At 45.8% G+C, this 22,708-nt stretch overlaps 1 long non-coding RNA gene across 1 annotated transcript; it reads left to right on the forward strand.

The window, feature by feature from the left end:
* Positions 1-20,583: 20,583 nt before the first annotated feature.
* Positions 20,584-22,646, forward strand: LOC310846137. Its single transcript, XR_014565158.1, has 3 exons — positions 20,584-20,648; positions 20,872-20,998; positions 22,556-22,646. It is a non-coding gene; the product is annotated as an uncharacterized lncRNA (long non-coding RNA).
* Positions 22,647-22,708: the final 62 nt, after the last annotated feature.

The raw sequence follows: 22,708 nt of genomic DNA on the forward strand, positions 1-22,708 counted from the left end.
CAACCAATCCATCCATCCATCCATCACTCTCAAAGAAGCACCGTGCCTGGTCAAACGGGGAGAGGATTAGCAGGTCTCAGAGCTTCTGAGATGACAAGGCATCTGGGATTCAGACCCCACCAAGTCAAACTTTAGGATCCAGTAGGAACTGATAGCCCTTTATGACACTTTTTTTTCCTTTGCAAAGGATGAAAGCCATTTCATTTGTATTGTTTGTCCGAGGGGGGTCTATCTGGATGAATTCTTGGGGTCCCGTACCCGGTGTGAGTTAAAATCTAATGGCAGATTCTACTGCTGAACAAGTTTCTTTGGAAGGCAATGACCTCCGCTGTCCACTCAAGGGTCCTGATCCGAAGAAGCTGTGTTGCAGGAGCTGCAATGAAGGGATGGGTAGTGGAACCCGCCTTGTGGAATGCCCTCCCACCAGATGTTAAAGAGAAAAACAACTACCAGACTTTTAGAAGACATCTGAAGGCATCCCTGTTTAGGGAAGCTTTTAATGTTTGATGGATTACTGTATTTTAATATTCTGTTGGAAGCCACCCAGAGTGGCTGGGGAAACCCAGCCAGATGGGTGGGGTATAAATTATTATTATTATTATTATTATTATTATTATTATTATTATTAGGCCCTCCAGGATCATGGATGGGCCTTTCCTCCTTCCCCCCAGCTCACCTGGCTGCTAGGTAGAAGAAGGACACCCACAGTTTTGGGCTGTGAGTTGAGCTGGAGAAACAGAGAACGGCTTGCTCTGTGCTGGAACCAAAGCTGTGACTGATGGAGAAGAAATATCTCCTGGGGTGTTGATGCTGTGAGCACCCCCCATCCTGTACTCAAGTTGTAAAGGTAAAGGGACCCCTGACCATTAGGTCCAGTCGTGGCCAATTCTGGGATTGCGGCACTCATCTCGCTTTACTGGCCGAGGGAGCCAGTGTACAGCTTCCGGGTCATGTGGCCAGCAGGACTAAGCCGCTTCTGGCGAACCAGAGCAGCGCACGGAAACGCCATTTCCCTTCCCGCCGGAGCAGTACCTATTTATCTACTTGCACTTGACGTGCTTTCGAACTGCTAGGTTGGCAGGAGGAGGGACCGAGCAACGGGCGCTCACCCTGTCGTGGAGATTCGAACTGCCGACCTTCTGATCGGCAAGTCCTAGGCTCTGTGGTTTAACCCACAGCGCCACTCACGACCATGCTCAAGTTGTATAAATGTGTAAATAAAACCATATATGTTAAAAACTCCAGAGTCTCTGGGGACCTTCATCCCAAGGAAACCAAACTCTGGGTAAGGACCTGGAATTCCCAGAACCTCTCATTGCTTTGAGAATGGGGTGGCACATAACTGTATTATCTCAATAATCCTCACATCATTTCATTGGCCCCTGTCCTAGGTGCCTTTCCTCCAAGGACCTCCAAGGGGGCATGCATAGTCCTCCCCCACTGCCCCAATTTTATCCTCACAGCAGCCTTTTGAGGTAGGTTAGTCTGTGGATTTGAACCTGGGCCTCTCCAGCCCAGCACTCTAACCACTACGCAACACAGTCTGTCCCTCCCTAGTGAGGTAGGCCATTGTTAGCAAAGCCACCCTGCAAATGGAGGCAGAAAGAGAAGGGTTTGCACTGAGTAAGTCCAAGAGAGGCTTTCAAGGTTCAAAGCTCAGCCTTTCAACTATTCCACAGCAACCATAGACTTCAAGGTTGCCTTCTAGCTAATCTTCTAAGCCATGGGTAGGCAAAGTGAGGCCCAGGGGCCGGATCCAGCCCAATCACCTTCTCAATCCGGCCCATGGACAGTCCGGGAATCAGTGTGTTTTTACACGAGTAGAATGTGTCCTTTTATTTAAAACGCATCTCTGGGTTATTTGTGGGGCATAGGAATTTGTTCATTTTATTTTATTTTTTTCAAAATATAGTCCGGCCCCCCACAAGATCTGAGGGACTGGCCCCCTGCTGAAAAAGTTTGCTGACCCCCGTCTAAGCTGTTAGGGCATCATCTTGGTTTGGTTGCCACAGACAAATGTGACTTCCCACTCTGGGGCAGGTTTCCTAAAATTCAGTTCATTGCCCAAATAACTTTTGCAAAGGAGAGGAGGTCTGTGTGCATCGCTTACGACATGCCTGGATATGGGATTTAATCTCCTGGCTCTTTTGTGTGTTGAGACAGCACTAGAAATGGGCAGGGGGGGGAGGAATTAATGGCTCTTTTTGAAACGCCCCAGTGAAAGTTGCAAGAGCAAGGCATCTCTGAGTCAACACTCTTTCTCCTGAGTTCCTAAGCCATTTAGGCATCCCTTTGTTATGAACTAGCAGGCTTATTTGCTTTCAGAGTCCTTTCCCATCTTTCAGCATCCTGATCCTGGACTAAAGAGATCTTGAAGTTGCAAAAGGGCTGCCTTCTCTGCCAATTAGGAGCAAACCACAAAGGTTTCACCTTTGGGTTCACCTGCCCATCACACTGGAGAGCATCACTTAAGGTTCAGCACTTAGGCAGGAATAACCAACTGCACAAATACAAGATGGGTGACACCTGGCTTGCCAGTAGCACAGGTGAAAAGGGACTTGGTGTCTTAGCAGACCACAAGTATAACGGAAAAAGTGACAGAAGTCGAATGTTTCAATCAAGTGAAGTAATAGTCCTACTCTATTCTGAGGGATGCAGGTGGCGCTGTGGGTTAAACCACAGAGCCTAGGGCTTGCCGATCAGAAGGTCAACGGTTCGAATCCCCGCGATGGGGTGAGCTCCCGTTGCTCGGTCCCTGCTCCTGCCAACCTAGCAGTTCAAAAGCACCTCAAAGTGCAAGTAGATAAATAGGTACTGCTCCAGCGGGAAGGTAAACGGCATTTCTGTGCGCTGCTCTGGTTCGCCAGAAGCGGCTAGTCATGCTGGCCACATGACCTGGAAGCTGTATGCCGGCTCCTCAGCCAGTAAAGCAAATGAGCACCGCAACCCCAGAGTCGGCCACGACTTGACCTAATGGTCAGGGGTCCCTTTACCTTTACTTTATTCTGCCTTGGTCAGACCCCACCTGGAGTCCTGTGTCCAGTTCTGGAACCACATTTTAAGAAGGACGTTGACAAGCTGGAAGGTGTGCAGAGCAGGGCAACCAAGATGGTCAAGGGTCTGGAAAAGTCACTTCTGCCCTTCGGAGGAGGAGGAGTTGTGGACTTCACGGCCCCACCTCGCGTGAGGCAGCTGGAACCCAGCCCTCGCGCGATTGGGGAGATCCCCAGCCGCATGGCCTCCTGGCCAACCAATCCGAAGCCTGGGGAGGTGAGGGCCTAAGGCACTCCCCCTATTGGTGACCCCGGGGAGTTCCTAGTTGATGTGCCTCAACAGGACTCCCCCTACTGGTGGTTAACCCTTCCCGGACTTCAAGCGGACAGGCTGAAGTCGGATATAGTCGGTTAGGACCAATGCCTAAGCCAATACCGCTCATCACCTGTAACCTATAAAGGTGTGGCCTTATTTAGTCCATTAACCTTAATAATTGTGTCATGTGTCATTATTTCCACTGGGGGCGGGGGGAACTCAGCACGCAACCAAGCTTTAGGAGGACAGTTGATGGAACTGGGTATGTTTAGCCTGGATAACAGGAGATTGAGAGGAAATATGATAGCCATCTTCATGGTTGTCATGTGGAAGGTGGAACAAACTTCTTTTCTTCTGCTCTGGAAGGCAGGACCCAAACCAATGGCTTCAAGTTCCAAGAAAGGAGATCCCCACTAAACATCAGGAATAACTTTCTGAGGGCTGTTCAACAAAAGGTGGTGGACTTTGAGTTTTTAAAGCAGAGGTTGGCTGGTCATCTGTCATGGATGCTTCAGTTGAGATCCCTGCATTGCAGGGGGTGGGACTAAGTGATCCTTGGTGTTTCTTCCAGCTCTACAATTCTATGATTCTAAGAACAGCATCTGCTGGATCAGACCAGCATCCTGTTGTCACAGTGACCAGCCAGATGTCTGCAGGAATCTGGCAAGCAGGACCTGAGGATGACATATGCAAAACTGCAGTCCAACATGCAGTGGTACCTCAGGTTAAGTACTTAATACGTTCCGGAGGTCCGTTCTTAACCTGAAACTGTTCTTAACTTGAAACACCACTTTAGCTAGTGGGGCCTCCTGCTGCTGCTGCTGCACCGCCAGAGTACAATTTCTGTTCTCATCCTGAAGCAAAGTTCTTAACCCAAGGTACTATTTCTGGGTTAGCAGAGTCCGTAACCTGAAGCGTATGTAACCTGAAGCGTATGTAACCCGAGGTACCACCGTATCGGTCTTACCACTGACTTGCAGGTACTGGAAGTGAGTGGGGCAAAGAGGCAAGGTGTTATGTACAAAGCTTGGATCCTAGAGCAATAGGCAAGTAGGATCGTAGAATGCAACAACTGACTGGCCTGCAGGAAAAGACCAATCAGGCTCCAGGAGGGAAGCAGAATGAGCCAATCAGACAGGACCCAATGTGTAAATAATGTATATAAAAGCCTGAGGTTTGAGGAGCAATTCAATCACTGTTTTACAAGCTATAATAAAGAGCATGAAATCACTCCAGGACTCTGAGTATATTTCACAAGATGTGGATAATGTCTTACACATTGCTATATTTCCATAGCTGTCAGCATTTCCCTTTTTTTAAGGGAAATTCCCTTATTCTGAATAGGATCCGTCACAAGAAAAGGGAAAAGTTGACAGCTATGTATATTTCTGACACACCAATTTGGCTGTGTCGGTGGAGCCCTCAGAAGAACCTCCCCCTTGCGTTCTTCTTCTGAAATTCAAAACTAACGTCAAGGACCTGGTGAGATGGGCTGGGCAGCCCTCCCATGCTTTATCAAGCATAAAGCTCTTAGAAAACCACAGCGACTTACGAAGAGGGCGTGAGCATGGCAGAAAGGCCACAGGCTCTTCAAAGTTCAACAAAAAGTGTTTACCCAAAAGCTAAGCCAGGGCTTTGCTCACTTTCCTCTCCAAAGGCAAATCCTTGGCTGACGTGTCCTTAGCGCTACTTGCTGACATCCCTGGAGGTCTGGGGTTATGAGCCACAATGGCGAAGATCTCAGTCAGAGGCAGCAATGCTTCTGAACGCCTGTTGCTGGAAACTGCAGGAGAGGAGAGCTGCTCTTGCACTCAAATCCTGCTTGCAGCTTTCCCATTATGGGCATTTGGTTGGCCCCTGTGAGAACAGGAGGCTGGACGAGATTAAAGTTACCAGATTTTTTTTTTTTTCAAAGAATCCGGGGACCCTTTTTAAAAAAAAAAAAATAAAGTTTTTTTTTTAAATATATATATTAAGAAGATATATCTTCTCTTCTGTGGTCTCCTCCGTCGGGCGGCCTTCCTCTCGGCCCCAGCCAGGTCCCAGGAGCTGCTCGCTGCCGTGGCGCCCACCATTTTGCCTCGCCAGAAGTCCCCATATGATGTGTCATGTGCCGTTGAACCACTCACGCAACATTCATTCCCTACTGATAAATCTACAACACTTAAAATATAAATCCGGGGACATTAAATGAAATCCGGGGACATTCCAGGGATGGATTTTGTCCGGGGACAGATTTGTAAATCCGGGGACTGTCCCCATGAAACGGGGACGTTTGGTAACCATAGACTAGATGGGCCATTGGCCTGAACCAGCAAATGATCTTCTTATGAAGTGTTCTCAGCAGCCAAAAATTTAAAAAAAAAAAAATGGGGGGTGTTGTGCTGTGGAATCTGTTGTTCTACAAAATGCTGAGTGTGTCCCACAGATGTGAAAGGGGAAAATCCTGATCTGTTTCAACCAGACTGAGGTTCTCACACTGTGGTCTGTGAACTGCATAAATTGAATTTTCCAGTGGAGGCTCCGTGATAAGGTTGCAGAACAATCAAGGATATCCGTAGTATTATTATTATTATTATTATTATTATTATTATTATTATTATTATTTATTGAATTTATATACCGCCCTATACCCAGAGGTCTCAGAGCGGTTCACCTGATCACACACTGCATTCCTTTCTTTCTTTTCTCACAGATAAAGGCCGCTTCTTAAACAAAAAGCAAGGCTGGACTATCAGATAGGCTGACTGTGGCCCTGCAGTGACATTCTCCTCTTGGAATCGGCAGCCAACTTTTGGGGAGAGACCAAAGCCCTCCTAGATGTGAAAACTGCTATCCGGACCTTGAAATGCTTTCTCTGAAGAAGGTTTCCCTGTTCTGCTGCAGTTTGCCTTCCACCCAAAAGCACATTATTTGTATTGCTGCCCACTGCGGCAAAATTATGTGAAATACATTGGAGTTACGTTATTCCACCTCATTTATTTTGATGCAAAGGAAACATACTGCAAATAAGAGAGGAACATTATTAATTGTGAAGGTGGTGGATGTTTTTAAGCAGAGGTTGAATAGCCATCTCTCAGGGATGCTTTAGCTGTGATTCCTGTATTGCCTGAATCACAGGGGTCCAGGATTCAAAGATACAGGTTTCTGTGTGTGTCTGTGTGGACAAATGAGCACAACCAGCAATTCACACACCCAACACACACACACACACACACACACACACACACACACACACACCCCATCCCTCTGTGGATGCTGTTTAAACCTAAACCAGGGGTCTGCAACCTTTAAGACAAAAAGAGCCACTTGGACCCATTTCCGAAGAAGAAAAAAAACTGGGAGCCGCAAAACCATTGCGACATTTAAAACAAATATATCTCCAGAGCCGCGATCTGACAGCGGGTGGGAAGGTGACGTCGGGACAGTGCGTGACTAACGCATGCACCGCCCCCATGCGACATCACAGCCAGTACAGCGCCCGTCACAGTGGGGAGTGTCAGGGTGCACAATGCGCCTCCTCCCCTCGCTAGTATCCGCCCCGGAGCCGCGGCAAAGGTGTAAAAGAGCCACATGCGGCTCCGGAGCCGCGGGTTGCAGACCCCTGACCTAAACCTTCAGAAGCTTTCTCTTTAAAAAAAAAACAACCATAATTTTTCAACAATACATTTATTCACACCTTATTAATAACAATACATTAAACGTCGACTTCCATGGTTGCCTCCAAATAACAATTACTGCTGCACATTATAATCCAACTATACGTTATTTTTCTCATCTTAGTCTCAATACAACTTTTACAGCTGCTTTTACTCTAAACCTGCTAATGATTTAACCTGTTCTTTGCATGGACTGCAGACATTCTCCAGTTCTCCTTAAATGCTGTTATATCTGGATCTCTTTTTCTCCCCTTGGCTTGGCTGACTGGCAGGGTGATTTATGTCCTGCGGTTCTAAGTTGGCTATTTACTCAGCGCTCCCTCTGATCACTTGGAAAAACCTGCCAGACCAGATCTTGACGTCTCTCTTCCTGCTCCTCTCCTCTTCTCCCAGCTTTTCAATTTGACAAAACGGCTTGGCTGAGGGAGTGGTGGAAATCACTAAAGGAAATGATCTGCAAGGGAATGAAATAGGAACTGGCACGGCGGGGGTGGGCTCTCATGGAAGGGGGATTTCAGGCACACAAAGTCAAAATGCTGGTGGGGGTATACAATTTCCCAACAAATTTTAATTACCTTACAATCCCACCACATGTGATAAAATGTCCCCTCCTTTTCCCTACACTTCCAACATATATTTGAACTAGTTCTGTACATTTTCCCTAATTGCACTGGTGTCATATTCCATCTGTCCATCATCTTCATATCATTCTCCGTCAACAGGGAACAGTCCGTAAATTTCAAATCAGTTTTCCATAATTTTTCCCAATCTTCCGTCATAATGTTGTGAATTGAAGAAAATGTACCATCTAACAAAAAACCTGAAGCATTTTTGTTAGGGATTGTAGGGAAAGACCTGCCAAAAAAGCTGGAAAACATCTTCATGTATGCGACAACAGCCGCAAGAGTCCTTAATAGCACAAGACTGAAGAAATTCCTACTAAAGAATCATGGCAAGAAAAACTGATGGACTATGTAGAACTGGCAAAACTGACGCATAAGCTATGGGACAAGGATAACTGTGATTTCAAAGATGAATGGGAACCTTTACAAAATATTTGAAGACGCAACAAAGTGAATTGGACTCCTTGGCAGGTTTTGAATAAACATTCACAAACTTTTTATTGACATACTCCTAAATATTTTGTGAATCTAAGTTTGGCCTCGTTGAGGGGCAGTATTTCAATATGAGTAGGAAAATGAGAGTACCCCTAAACATTTTTTTAGGAAAAAAAGTACTGATAATAATAATAATTTATTACTTATACCCCGCCCAACTGGCTGGGCCTCCCCAGCCACTCTGAGCGGCTTCCAGCAGAATATTAAAAACAGAATATTAAAACGAGTCCCCTGTCTCGTTTCCCCCAAATTTGTCCATTTGACTTGGGAGCAGAAAATATCCAAAATATGCAGCGGATTTGGGATGGCGGAGAGAGACTTTCGGAAAAGATATTTGCCGTTTCCTCCAATGGCAAAGGGTGGCGCTTTCTTTGTCATTTGTCGAAAACATGAGAAGAGCAGGCGGGCAAGAAGGGAAGAAATTGCACAGCCTCTGCTTATTAAGAATATCCCCGAGCCAAATCCCATTACTTTGAGGCAAAGGCTAACAAATCTGTTTGCAAAGGGAGACAGCTCCTGATGGAGGCGGCTGAGCCCATAAACCATCTCCAGCGCCAACTCCGTGAGTTCAGTCCCTTAGAACTGATTGCTTCTGACAGGGAGCCACAGGTGTTGCTGGAATTGCATCAGCGACAGGAGCATCAAAGCCTGAGGGGGAAGGCGACAGGCCGAAGAAGCACTCGAGGGCGGAAATGAGACACACTAGATTCTGTGAACCAATCTCAGCTACTAAAACAGACCACAGGAAGAAGAAGAAGTGGGAAGGTTTCTGTGCTTTCCATTTAATTCCAAAAAGTTCTACTCATTTTTTAAATAAAGTCTAAATAGGTACAAAAACTGAGGACCAGTTCACTGCTGAGTACAGCATCCGCCTCGTATCGTAATTGTTCACATGCCCATGGACCCAACAGCCATACACGTGTGTTTATAATAGATATGTGTGTATACCAGACCCTCCAAGTGTCCCTATTTTTCAGGGACATCTCTGATGTAGAGAAGAAGAATCCCAGATCGTCCCACTTTCCTTTGTTGTTGTTGAGTTGTTTAGTCGCGTCCGCCTCTTTGTGACCTCATGGACCTCCTTTCTTCCACTGCCTCCCGCAGTTTGGTCAGACTCATGTTTGGAGCTTTGAGAACACTGTCCCACCATCTCGTCCTCTGGCATCCCCTTCTCCTTATGCCCTCCATCTTTCCCAACATAGGGTCTTCCCCAGGGAGTCTTCTCTTCTCATGACGTGGCCAAAGTCTTGGAGCCTCAGCTTCACGATCTGTCCTTCCAGGGAGCACTCAGGGCTGATTTCCTTCAGAATGGCTAGGCTGGATCTTCTTGCAGTCCATGGGACTATCAAGAGTCTCCTCCAGCACCATAATTCAAAAGCATCCATTCTTTGGCGATCAGCCTTCTTTATGGTCCAGCCTTCTTTATGGTCCAGCTCTCACTTCCATACCTCACTATATGGACCTTTGTTGGCAAGGTGATGTCTCTGCTTTTAATTTGGTGACTGCTGTCACCATCTGCAGTGATCATGGAGCCCAAGAAAGTAAAATCTCTCACTGCCTCTATTTCTTCCCCTTCTATTTGCCAGGAGGTGATGGGACCAGGGGCCATGATCTTAGTTTTTGGAGGTTGAGCTTCAGACCATATTTTGCGCTCTCCTCTTTCACCCTCATTAAAAGGTTTGTTAATTCCTCCTCACTTTCTGCCATCAAGGTTGTGTCATCTGCACTTAGGATGTCCCAATTTTCAGTGGAGAAACATTGGAGGGTATGGAGTTATTCAACTTCCCAGACCTCTGTAGGCAATCCTGAATAGGGGAGGGTTTTTCTGATGTTTACGTTTTATTATATTTTTATATAAGTTGGTAGCTGGCTGGGGCAACCCAGTCAGATGTGTGGGGTACAAACCTGTGTAATGAGACGTCCCTATTTCGTCAGAGAAATATTGGAGGGTATGGTATGCCCATTTGTGTATACCAAACAATATAATGTGTCAGGAGAAATTTGCACTCAAATATTGATGAATGTTTGTGAAGACTTTGTAAAAAAAAACTGATATAGAAACATGGAGAACTGGGTTTAAGATTGTGAAAATGAGAACCTGAGGAAAAAACCTGAAACTGACAGATTCTTCCACTCCTGTTCAGGAGGACTCCAGATTTCTCAAGAGAAGTGAGATGATGCAGAAGCTGCAATTAATTGCTTTAGAGAGAGAAAGTGCTGACCCAGTTCATTGTAGTCTAAAAATGTATTTTTAACCTTCTGTTGGTAGCCGCCCAGAGTGGCTGGGGAAACCCAGCCAGATGGGTGAGATAGAAATAAAAAATGTATTATTATTATTATTATTATTATTATTATTATTATTATCATCATCATCATCATCATTATCATTATTATCATCATCATCATTATCATCATCATCATCATCAGAAGTCATTACCATGGGGGTGGAGCCCCAACATACCCAACACATTGCTTTCCTCACTTTTCAAATGCAGTAGCCACCTGCTCAGCTTAAACTGAGCTGAAGTACAGGAATTTAAGTCAGTTTGGAACCAGGCTTGCTTGCTTTCATTGGTTTAAACTAGGTTTTTTTGGGGGGGCACTTTTTGAGCTAACTGAGTTGCAAGCTCGGCTAGAAACAATCTTTGCCTTGTCTTTTAGTGCTCCCCAGTGGCAGCAAGCATAAGTGCAGCTACTTTGGGAAAATCTGAAGCAGCCGTTTTTCTCTGGGTTTCTCCTGTTCAGGGTCCCAGCTCAATGAAGACACTTATTCTGGGATGCAGGAGATGCAGGTCACCTGGGTGGAGGAACCCAAGTGCAGAATCGCTATGAATATAATATTTAACTACAGGACATAGGATTCATAGCATGTGACAGGAGCGAGCCTGCGGTAAATTGCACTGAGGAAGTTAGAGTTAAATCTTTATTAGCAAAAGCGGGGTCTGCACAGGAGCGTCAGGCCTAATGAGCACAGCAACTCATCTCCCACAGGTCTTGCCTCCCAAGAAGCAGTTGCTGAGACTGAAGGTCCCTGCCTCCCCACAATCCCCTCCTCTCCAGGGTTTTCCCCAAGCAATCTGAGACTGTGCCTGTGTGAAGCTAATTTCTCCTCCGCCCTCTTCATGCCTCTCCTGGTTCTGGGAGACCAGCGCGAAGGGGAGCTCATTACAGCAGGAGGAAAAGACACCTTTGCTTCTTCACCAACCTGACCCATCTCTTTCTCTTGCCCTCCCTCCCACTTCAGCTTCTGCCTCTGAGTCTGGACTGCTCTCTGCCACAGACTCTCCCCGCTCACTAAGCCCTGTTGCCTCTTCACCTTCTGACACATCCTCCTCCCAGTCTTCTCCCTCTTCTCCCTCTGACCACTCATTGTTGTCCCACCACCAAGCCCCAGCCTCTTCACCTTCTTCCCCTGGGGGGTTTCCCAGCTGGTTCCTCCCACCATTCCTCTGCGCCCACCCAGTCAATGGCAGGATGATGTTGTGGTTGTTTAGTCATTTAGTCGTGTCCGACTCTTCGAGACCCCCTGAACCAGAGCATAGCAGGCACTCCTGTCTTCCACTGCCTCCCGCAGTTTGGTCAAACTCATGCTAGTCGCTTCGAGAACACTGTCCAACCATCTCGTCCTCTGTCATTCCCTTCTCCTTGTGCCCTCCATCTTTCCCAACATCAGGATCTTTTCCAGGGAGTCTTCTCTTCTCATGAGGTGGCCAAAGTCTTGGAGCCTCAGCTTCAGGATCTGTCCTTCCAGTGAGCACTCAGGGCTGATTTCCTTCAGAATGGAGAGGTTGGATCTTCTTGCAGTCCATGGGACTCTCAAGGGTCTCCTCCAGCACCAGAATTCAAAAGCATCAACCCACCCCCGCCTGTCCCGTCCCCCCGCCAAGGAAAGGAAGTTGAGCATCACCTACTCGATCAGTTGGTCTACTTTGACTTTCACGTACTCCGAAGAGCAGGTACCACCGTCAGCCGGACGGTAGCACAAAATGCGACGCTCACTGTGGCTGGTAGAATCCTAAGCAGAGAGGAGAGGAAGGTCAGCTGCTATCCATCCCTGATTTGAGAGGCGAGGCCGAAACGAGGGCTGGGGGTTCAAGGGCCCGGCAGGCGCTGATGCAGCACTATGGCTGCCCCCACCACCCCAGACGAGGAACGGCTCAGTGGCCAGGCATGCGCTCTGAACACAAATGGTCCCAGGTTCAAATCTTGGCATCTTCACATAAGACTGGAGAGCCACTGCCAGGAATCAGATTTAGGGCATTGCCGGTGGTTCCTCCGCGCAGGGTGCCTAGCCAAGGGGGCACAGAATTGCGCAGATCTATAATGGAGAAGATCCATTTGGGGCAGCCAAATTTCGGGCTTGCACAGGGCGCCATATTGGAGGAATCAAATGGGATTTAGCTGCCCCAGCATCCCTGGCATCCCTTCACACACACCCTCCCGTGATGGGTGAATCATTGCAAAAGACAGCAGTTTACAAGAAAGGAATAAGGAAGTGAGGTTATCTTGAGAGGGGGACTAATCTTGAAATTCGCTTATAAATCATGTTCCCTAGCGGAGGAACCTGTGGGGTGGAATTCTTGTGATCTTCTTCCTTGCTTGTAAAAATTTTATAATCTTGCCTTGGAAATGCTCATATATCCTGCAACAATATTACAAAAGATTACCTTCTCCCCTTTGAAAATTTAAGGGCCAATATTTGCAGCCTATTAAAGTGCTCAAGGAAATGGAATCTGTAAAATATAGCCACTAATTTTACTCTTTGGAACTAGTGCTAGAAAAGCACTAGAAAGAATAGAACAATTCGGACAAGTAGCAGGTTTCAAATTAAATAAGAAGAAAACAAAAATGTTATTGAAAAATATGAACTGAGATTTGATTGATACATTGCAGCATCAGAGTGGAATAGAGGTTGTTAAAAATGTTAAATATCTAGAAATCTGGTTAACATCGAAAAATATAAATTTATTTAAAGACAATTACACACTGGTATGGATTGGTACTAAAAGTGACTTAGAAGTGTGGGGAAGAATGAAACTATCCTTAATGGGTAGGATTTCAGTTATTAAAATGAGTGTGCTACCGAAAATGTTGTTTTTATTTCAATCAATCCCAATAATTAACGGAGTTGGTATCTTTAGAGAGTGGCAAAAAGCAATTTCAAGATTTATCTGGCACGGGAAGAAGCCAAGAATTAAATTTAAACTGTTAACAGATATAAAAGAAAGAGGAGGCTTCTCCCTACCACATTTGAAATTGTATTATGAAGCATCATGCCTTTGTTGGTTAAGGGACTGGATATTATTGGAGAATACAGATCTTTTAGATCTAGAAGGATTTGGCAACAGATTTGGATGGCACGCATATCTATGGTATGGCAAAGTAAATGTTCATAAACCGATCTCAGTGATCAACAACCGATCTCAGTGATCACGGGTAGGAGGAGGAGTTATGCTAAGACTAGACCATGTCATTACAGAGGGGGCAGGTTTAGTCGTTGTCTGAGGACTATTCCTGCCTCCGGGTCTGGTCCTGACCGGATGGATAGTAGAATCAGCAAGGGATACCCACATGACCTGAGGGTGCTGCTGTGCAATGCCAGGTCAATGATTCATAAGACCACTGCCATCCATGACTTGATCATGGATGGAGGACTTGACCTGGCATGTGTAACAGAGACTTGGTTGGATGAAGCAGATGGGCCTGTCCTTGCCGCTGCTTGTCCACCAGGTTTCTCTTACGCACAGCAACCCAGGTCATGTGGGCGGGGAGGGGGGGTTGCAGTGATTTTTAGGAAGTCATTAGTTTGCACCAGGCATCCTATTGGGAAGACCCAGTTTTCCGAGTGCATGTTCTGGAAGTTGGGCAATAGGGGCAGTACAGGATTCCTTTTGGTGTACCGACCTCCCCGCTGCACCAAGGATTCCCTGCCTGAGCTGCTTCAGGTCGTGGCGGATGTTCTCCTGGAGACACCTAGCTTGGTTGTCCTAGGGGATTTTAACATCCATGCCGACACAACCTTACATGGGGCCACTCGGGACTTCGTGGAAAGCATGGCCTCCATGAGGCTGTCCCTGAATAAGTCTGGCCCAACCCATAGCCGCGGACATGCCTTGGACCTGGTGTTTACCTCTACGGATGTTGGTGATCTGACACTAAGTAAAAGCGAAACGAAAGAAGTGCCATGGTCAGACCACTTCCTGGTGCAACTGGACTTCTCCGCGACCCTTCCCCTCTGCAGGGAGGTGGGACCAATTCGGATGGTCCGCCCCCGCCACTTAATGGATTCAAATGGTTTCCAGAGAGTGGTAGGGGATGCTTTATCCCATGTTGATGGCCTTTCAGCCAATTCCCTGGTGGCCCGCTGGAATGTGGAGTTAACCAGGGCTATCGACTGTCTGGCTCCGAAGCGCCCTCTCCGATTGCATGGAGCCCGGAGAGCCCCATGGTTTTCCACGGATCTGAGGGCAATGAAACAATTGTTGAGACGGCTAGAGCGCCGGTGGCGGATAACTCATTCCGAATCTGACCGGACACAGGTTAGAGCTCAACGTCGAGCCTACCAAGTGGTGATAGCGACGGCGAAGAAGAATTTCTTCACCGCCTCTATTGCATCTGCAGAAAACAGCAGCAGGAGACTTTTTCAGGTGGTTCACAATTTAGCGAAACCACCTGCGACATCAGGGCCCAGGACGGGCCACATGTTCTCCTGCAATGATTTTGCAAAGTTTTTTGCAGATAAAATCGCTCAGATTCGGGAAGAAGTAGACTCCACCGTGGGAGCAGGGCCGGGGCGGGAGAGTGCTAGAGTCCTGTCTAGTCAAGTTGTGTGGGATCAATTCCAATCTGTTACCTCCGAGGATGTGGACAGGCTGCTTGGACGAGTGAAGCCCACCACCTGTCTCCTGGATCCTTGCCCATCCTGGCTTATAAAAGCTAGCCGGGAAGGACTGGGCGATGGGCTTCGTGGGGTGGTGAATGCTTCCCTCCATGAGGGAGCCTTCCCAGACCCGCTGAAAGAGGCGGTTATTAAACCGCTTCTTAAAAAACCATATTTAGATGCTGCCACGATGGCCAACTATCGCCCAGTCTCAAATCTTCCATTCTTGGGCAAGGTGATTGCACGAGCGGTGGCCGAACAACTCCAGGCACGCCTGGAAGAAGCGGACCATTTGGATCCCTTCCAGTCGGGATTCAGGCCTCATCATGGGACTGAAACTGCCTTGGTTGATGATCTTCGGCGGGCTAGGGACAAAGGTGAGAGCTGTTTCCTAGTTCTGCTGGATCTCTCAGCGGCGTTTGATACCATCAACCATAACATCCTTCTGGACCGTCTTGAGGGGCTGGGAGCTGGGGGCACAGTCATACAGTGGTTCCGCTCCTTCCTCCTGGGCCGTGTTCAGAAAGTGGTGGGGGGGGATGAGTGTTCAGACCCCTGGGCTCTCACTTTTGGGGTGCCTCAGGGTTCTGTCCTCTCCCCCATGCTTTTCAACATTTACATGCAGTCACTGGGAGAGATCATCAGGGGGGTTGGGCTGGGTGTTCATCAGTATGCAGATGATACCCAGCTCTACCTCTCTTTTCAATTAGAACCAGTGAAGGCGGTGAAGGTCCTGTGTGAGTGTCTGGAGGATGGATGGCGGCTAACAGATTGAGGTTGAATCCTGACAAGACAGAAGTACTGTTTTTGGGGGACAGGAGGCGGGCAGGTGTGGAGGATTCCCTGGTCCTGAATGGGGTAACTGTGCCCCTGAAGGACCAGGTGTGCAGCCTGGGAGTCATTTTGGACTCACAGCTGTCCATGGAGGCACAGGTCAAATCTGTGTCCAGGGCAGCTGTTTATCAGCTCCATCTTGTACGCAGGCTGAGATCCTCCCTGCCCGCAAACTGTGTCACCAGAGTGGTGCATGCTCTAGTTATCTCCCGCTTGGACTACTGCAATGCGCTCTACGTGGGGCTACCTTTGAAGGTGACTCTGAAACTACAACTAATCCAGAATGCGGCAGCTAGACTGGTGACTGGGAGCGGCCGCCGAGACCATATAACACCTGTCTTGAAAGACCTACATTGGCTCCCAGTACGTTTCCGAGCACAATTCAAAGTGTTGGTGCTGACCTTTAAAGCCCTAAATGGCCTCGGTCCAGTATACCTGAAGGAGCGTCTCCACCCCCATCATTCTGCCCGGACGCTGAGGTCCAGTGCCGAGGGCCTTCTGGCGGTTCCCTCATTGCGAGAAGCAAAGCTACAGGGAACCAGGCAGAGGGCCTTCTCGGTAGTGGCACCCGCCCTGTGGAACACCCTTCCAGCAGATGTCAAAGCGATAAACAACTACCTGACATTCAGAAGACAGCCCTGTTCAGGGAAGTTTTTAACGTGTGATATTTTACTGTATTTTTTGTTTCTATGTAAGCCGCCCAGAGTGGCTGGGGAGGCCCAGCCAGATGGGCGGGGCATAAATAATAAATTATTATTATTATTATTATTATTATTATTATTATTATTATTATGGATTTGGAAACCACATATTTTGAAAGTCATTGTATGAGGTGTGGGATAGATATAAAAATCTATTAGAACGTAAGACACCATGGTGGCTCTCGCCACTTGAGGCAATGAATGTAAAAAAGAGAAAAATGAGTAAAAATTGAGCCACTTATGAACAATTAGTAATAGAGAGGGAGAACCAATGGAAACTAAAGCCATATGATGTAAAATGTATGGCGAATGATTGGTTGCATGATTGTCAAGTCAATGAAATGTTTAAAGAAGTTAAAAATAAAAATGGATTCAGATATACAAAATCAAGATTTGAATTGGAGTTATTAAATAACAGAGTTAAAATATTATCTAAAATGGATAAATTACTATTGGAATGGCATTTGAAAGGTGAGGAAGTTAAATCGGTTATGATTCATTGGGCCAAAGATATTCGTCATAATATACAAATAGAGGATTGGGAAAAATTATGGAAAGAGGAAATAAAATTTACTGCTTGCAGTGCACTGAAAGAAAACATTATGAAAATGAATTACAGGTGGTATAGAACACCAGTGAAGTTAGCTAAAATGTACAAAAGTGATAACAAATGTTGAAAATGTAAAGAAAAGGAGGGTACTTTTTACCTTATGTGGGGGGAATGTAAGAAGGAAAGGACATCTGGGAAATGATTTATAATGAATGGAAAAAAATGTTGAAATATACATTTGTTTAAAAAAACAGAAGCCCTTCTGTTGGGTATTGTGGGTACAGAAATTCATATGAATGATAAAAAATTGTTTTTATGTGTGATAACTGCAGCAAGGATATTGTTAGCCCAAAGATGGAAGCAAGAAGAAATGCCCACGAAAGAAGAGTGGCAAGAGAAATTGATGAACTAGGCTAAGACGGCGAGATTCACCAGGAAAATTCGGAACCAGCAGCACCAGACTTTCCTAAAGGAATGGAGGAAGTTTTCGACATATTTGGAAAGCAACTATAACCAATTGACATCGCTTGTAGGGTTAAAATAAGTTTTGTAAGGAGTAATATAAACATTATTGTGAAAAGAATTAAGAATAGGTGTTAAGATTTGAATTTATAGCAATAACTGTAGTAACAAAATGCATAATTAGGAAGGATTTTAGAAAACCATCAGTTGAGGTTGAAGGAAGTCTTAGGCTGTGGTAGCCAAAAATTTTGAAATGCTGTTTAAAAGTATGATATGCTGGGAAATATGTGGAAAAACCAATAAAAAATTATTAATATATTTTAAAACAAGAAACACTGGACAAGAAGGTCAGAAACTGTAAAATGAGGGCAAAGTGATAACTATGGCATGGTCTGCACAAACAATCTATAAAACACACACAAAATTTTTCTCTTCCGTTTAATTTGCATGCTTAGCCAGGAAAATGTCATTAGAAACTCATCTAGACAAAGATGAGAAATGTCAAACTTTTTTTATTCCCTTCTCTTCTACTCTAGATAGATGATAGATAGATAGATGATAGATAGATAGATAGATAGATAGATAGATAGATAGATAGATAGATAGATAGATGATAGATAGATAGATAGATGATAGATAGATAGATAGATAGATAGATAGATAGATAGATAGATAGATATAGATAGATGATAGATAGATATAGATAGATAGATAGATAGATAGATAGATAGATAGATAGATAGATAGATATTCAATACATTGATAATTTTACTCTTCAGTTTAATTTGCATGCAAAAGCCAGGAAAATGTCATTAGAAATGCTCCTCTAAACAAAGGCGAGAAACTTCAAACATTTTTTTATTCCCTTCTCTTCTGCTCAATATTTCTTAGATGATAGATAGATAGATAGATAGATAGATAGATAGATGATAGATAGATAGATAGATATAGCTAGAGATACTTATTCAAAGATATACAAAAATACAAACCCACAGCAAAGTATATTTTTGTAATATACGGGATTAAAACAGTAGGCAAAAACCAAATGGCACCAATCAGCCAATTGGACAAAATTCCTACCAGGCCCCTGCCCCAACGGCAGACGACCCCATGACAGGCATAGCAAGGTCAACACACAAGACCTAAAATTAGGGAGGGTGACCCAGTGCACGCAGCGAAAGAGAAAGCACGAAAAATAAAGCTTAAGAAACCTCGTTCCCTCCCCAAAGATGGTGTCCCCTCCCGGCTGCACCACCTGCACCTTGCTGATCTCGTCAGCCATTGCGAACCGCCACCTCACGCGACTCGTTCGTCCCGCGTTCCATATCCCGGCTCCACCTCCTCCGGTTCCATCCAACCCTTTTCCAAAATATTCTGTGATTTTTTTTAATATACATTTTTATTGATTTTTTAACATACCAGTTCCAACAGTCATACAACATAACTTCTCATCTTATACAATATTTTTTAGACTTCCATCAACACCTCGGATGATTTTCCGTTCTTTATCACTTATTGTGCATTTCTTAGTTTCTATACTACATTTAATTGTCCTTAACTAATGATTCTCTTCATAGTCTTAATTAATTTTATAATGAATGATTTTAGAGTGTTGTTTGTGCTGTACTTTTGTACTGTCTTATTGTTGTTAGCCGCCCTGAGCCCGGCTTCGGCTGGGGAGGGCGGGATATAAATAAAAAAATATATTATTATTATTGCAATATTTCAAATAATCCACCTTACAAAACCTCTTGCAGTCCTACTAGCGTAATCTGCTCATCACAATTACTTTTCAAATAGTTCATATATTTAATCCAGTCTTCTAAGAATCTCTGGCCCCGCAGGTTTCAAATCCTTCCTGTTAATTTATCTAATTCTGCGTAGTCCATCAACTTCATCCTCCATTCTTCATTCATCGGCAGTTCTCCTTGCATCCATTTTTCTGCCAATAATATTCTTGCTGCTGTCACTGCATATAAAAACAACTTACAATCCTATCTATCAATATCACCCCCTTTTCCAAAATATTCTGAAGCATACAGGGTCTTGGTCTTGGTCACAGCAGTGGCGTTCGAGTGGGTGGGCACCAACCATTTCTGCCCATGCCCTGATCATTAACATCATACAGTGGTACCTCGGGTTAAGTACTTAATTCGTTCCGGAGGTCCATTCTTAACCTGAAACTGTTCTTAACCTGAAGCACCACTTTAGCTAATGGGGCCTCCTATTGCTGCCGCGCTGCCGGAGCACAATTTCTGTTCTCATCCTGAAGCAAAGTTCTTAACCCGAGATACTATTTCTGGGTTAGCGGAGTCTGTAACCTGAAGCGTCTGTAACCCGAGGTACCACTGTAGTTTTTACTACTGCAGGCATTTTTATGCACCATTTGCTCTGGTATATTTGTTTTTGTGCGCATCCCTGGGCTGGCAAACAGCACTGCAACGGTCAGGGAAGTGCGAATTCCAAAGGCTGGCTCCAGCCTTTCTGTTTGCGCATTGTCTTGGAAAGCGCGGATTCTATAGGTTTGCCTTTAACCCAAGAATTAATGGAACCTCTTCCCTGCCTCTGTCCGTCAGGCTTGCAGCGCATGGTGATGCCACTTCAAAATTAAACTGCTGCTGATTCTTATCTAGAACAAATGGCATCAAACCGGAAGCTGAAAAATAACGTATTTTCAGGCTTAATGGATAGAAATGTGTTTTGCAGATAGCAGCCAAATAACCTGTAGAATTTGGGTGAGGAACCTTGTTTAAAAAAAACCCTGACTTTTCTTTCTTTCTTTCTTTCTTTCTTTCTTTCTTTCTTTCTTTCTTTCCACCCTAAGCGCACCAAAGACAGCACACTCAACAAGCATTGAGTTCAGAGCCCATGTTGTGCACCAGCCAGGCTGCTCCTGGTCTGAATGGCCTGTTGAGAGCTAAGGAGCACATTCAAGCTTTTCTCACAGTCTGAAGTGGCTTGGCTCTTGGCAGGTTGACCCCTCTCTCTGAGCTGTTATTTTGGCCACGCCTTCCCAATTTTCGGCTCCACTGGCCCTGCCTTGCTGGTCTATATAATGCACACCTTTTGCCACCTGAGGGACGGTTGTCCAAGGCAGCAGCCAACCACTCAGCCCAGATCAACCAGCAACAGAAGGTGAGGAGACTGGGAGGAGGGGTGGGTCGAGATGAAGTGGAGGGGTAGACTTGGAAGGGGGTCTTCTTTTTTTAAATATAATTTTAAATAATTTTTTCAACATATCATTTTCAACAGTAATTAAACATTCTTTCATTTCAAATTGTGAGCTAGAGACGGGCTGCTTTAACGAAGGGGGCCAAACAAAGCCCATTGATGCATTTGGCTGTCTCTCTTTCTCCAGGTTGCTGCAGAAGCCGCCATGGCCCAGACCGTCCTTCTGAGCGTCGCCCTTCTGAGTGTCGTCCTCTCCTTCCATGGCGCCTTGGGCATCAGCGGCTGCAGAGTCACTCAAACTGGGCTGGAAAACTGTAAGGGAATCTGCCCTTACTGCAGATGTGACGCTTAAAATCCCCAAGCCAACCATTTATTTGTTTTGCAGAAAACCCCCAGGTAGCTCAACGCTTGGTGTGTTTCTCGGATGCAACAACAACCCATACGAACAGGTTCCAGACATGGTTCCTTGCCATGCCTCCCCTCCCTCAGAGAACCAGGGGAACTGTAGTTTTGCGAGGGCGCAGAGAGTTCTTGGGCCTGCCCCTTTCCTTGTGCACCACCTTGTGCATTCTGAAGCTGTGTGGCATCTATAGGGTTGTGGTTGGCACCTGTCTGTCTTCAGAGACATTGGAGTGTGCCTCCGGGGGTGAAGTCCAACTGCTGCACTAGCAGCACCAAAGCGACCTCTCTGGGGCACAAGTCTGGGCAGTCTGTTTGGAGGTCCTGGGATGCCCAGAGGCCCCACTGATGTGGTCCAGAGGAAAGCAGAACCTTTTCTTCTCCCAAAGATGCCTTGCAAGGCAGTGGATGTTTAGGATGACCGTTTTCCTTCTCCTAGATGGGTTCCCTTCCCAGGTGGGAAAGGCTTAGCCAGATGTTCCAACTTCCAGATACCTGCTGAAAACTTTTGCAATTATTCCATCAGCCTTGAGCAGGCAATTAAGAATGGCATCTTTCTGTAGGAGCTAGCTGACCTCTGATTATAATTTTTTTATACAGCTTTATATACAGGTGAAACTCGGAAAATTAGAATATCGTGGAAAAGTTCATTAATTTCAGTAATTCAACTTAAAAGGTGAAACTAATGTATGAGATAGACTCATGACATGCAACGCAAGATATGTCAAGCCTTTATTTGTTATAATTGTGATGATCATGGTGTAAGGTAAAGGTAAAGGTACCCCTGCCCGTACGGGCCAGTCTTGACAGACTCTGGGGTTGTGCGCCCATCTTACTCAAGAGGCCAGGGGCCAGCGCTGTCCGGAGACACTTCTAGGTCACGTGGCCAGCGTGACATCGCTGCTCTGGTGAGCCAGAGCCGCACACGGAAACGCCGTTTACCTTCCCGCTGGTAAGCGGTCCCTATTTATCTACTTGCACCCGGAGGTGCTTTCGAACTGCTAGGTTGGCAGGCGCTGGGACCGAGCAGCAGGAGCGCACCCCGCCGCAGGGATTCGAACCGCCGACCTTTCGATCGGCAAGTCCTAGGCACTGAGGCTTTAACCCACAGCGCCACCTGATCATGGTGTACAGCTGATGAAAACCCCAAATAAACAATCTCAGAAAATTAGATTAAATGAAATCAGCAAAACAAGGATTGCAAATAGCTGTATGCCATGATCATCACAATTATAACAAATAAAGGCTTGACATATCTCACTTTGCATGTCATGAGTCTACTTCATATATTAGTTTCACCTTTTCAGTTGAATTACTGAAATAAATGAACTTTTCTCACGGCCATGACTTTCCCAGTGCTGTAGGTGGAAGACTGCTGGCTTGCACCAGCCCTGGCTTGTTCCAGGGCATTGAAGAACCTGGTCCTTGCCTCTCCCATCTCCAATAATCCCCTGTTTGTGTTGTCTTTACAGATTGCCTTTCCACAAAAGATCACTGGGCGCAATACCTGCAAGGTCCTATCCAGCAGCTCCCTGTCCCCACCCTTCCTGGCCTGGTTGGGTGAGTAACTAATGACCTGCCAGGAAGTCATTAGTTTAGATGCTTTTATGGGAGACAAGCTCCCC

The sequence above is a fragment of the Podarcis gaigeae genome (genome assembly GCF_964106915.1).
Source record: "Podarcis gaigeae genome assembly, chromosome: 6".
Taxonomy (NCBI): Eukaryota; Metazoa; Chordata; class Lepidosauria; order Squamata; family Lacertidae; genus Podarcis; species Podarcis gaigeae.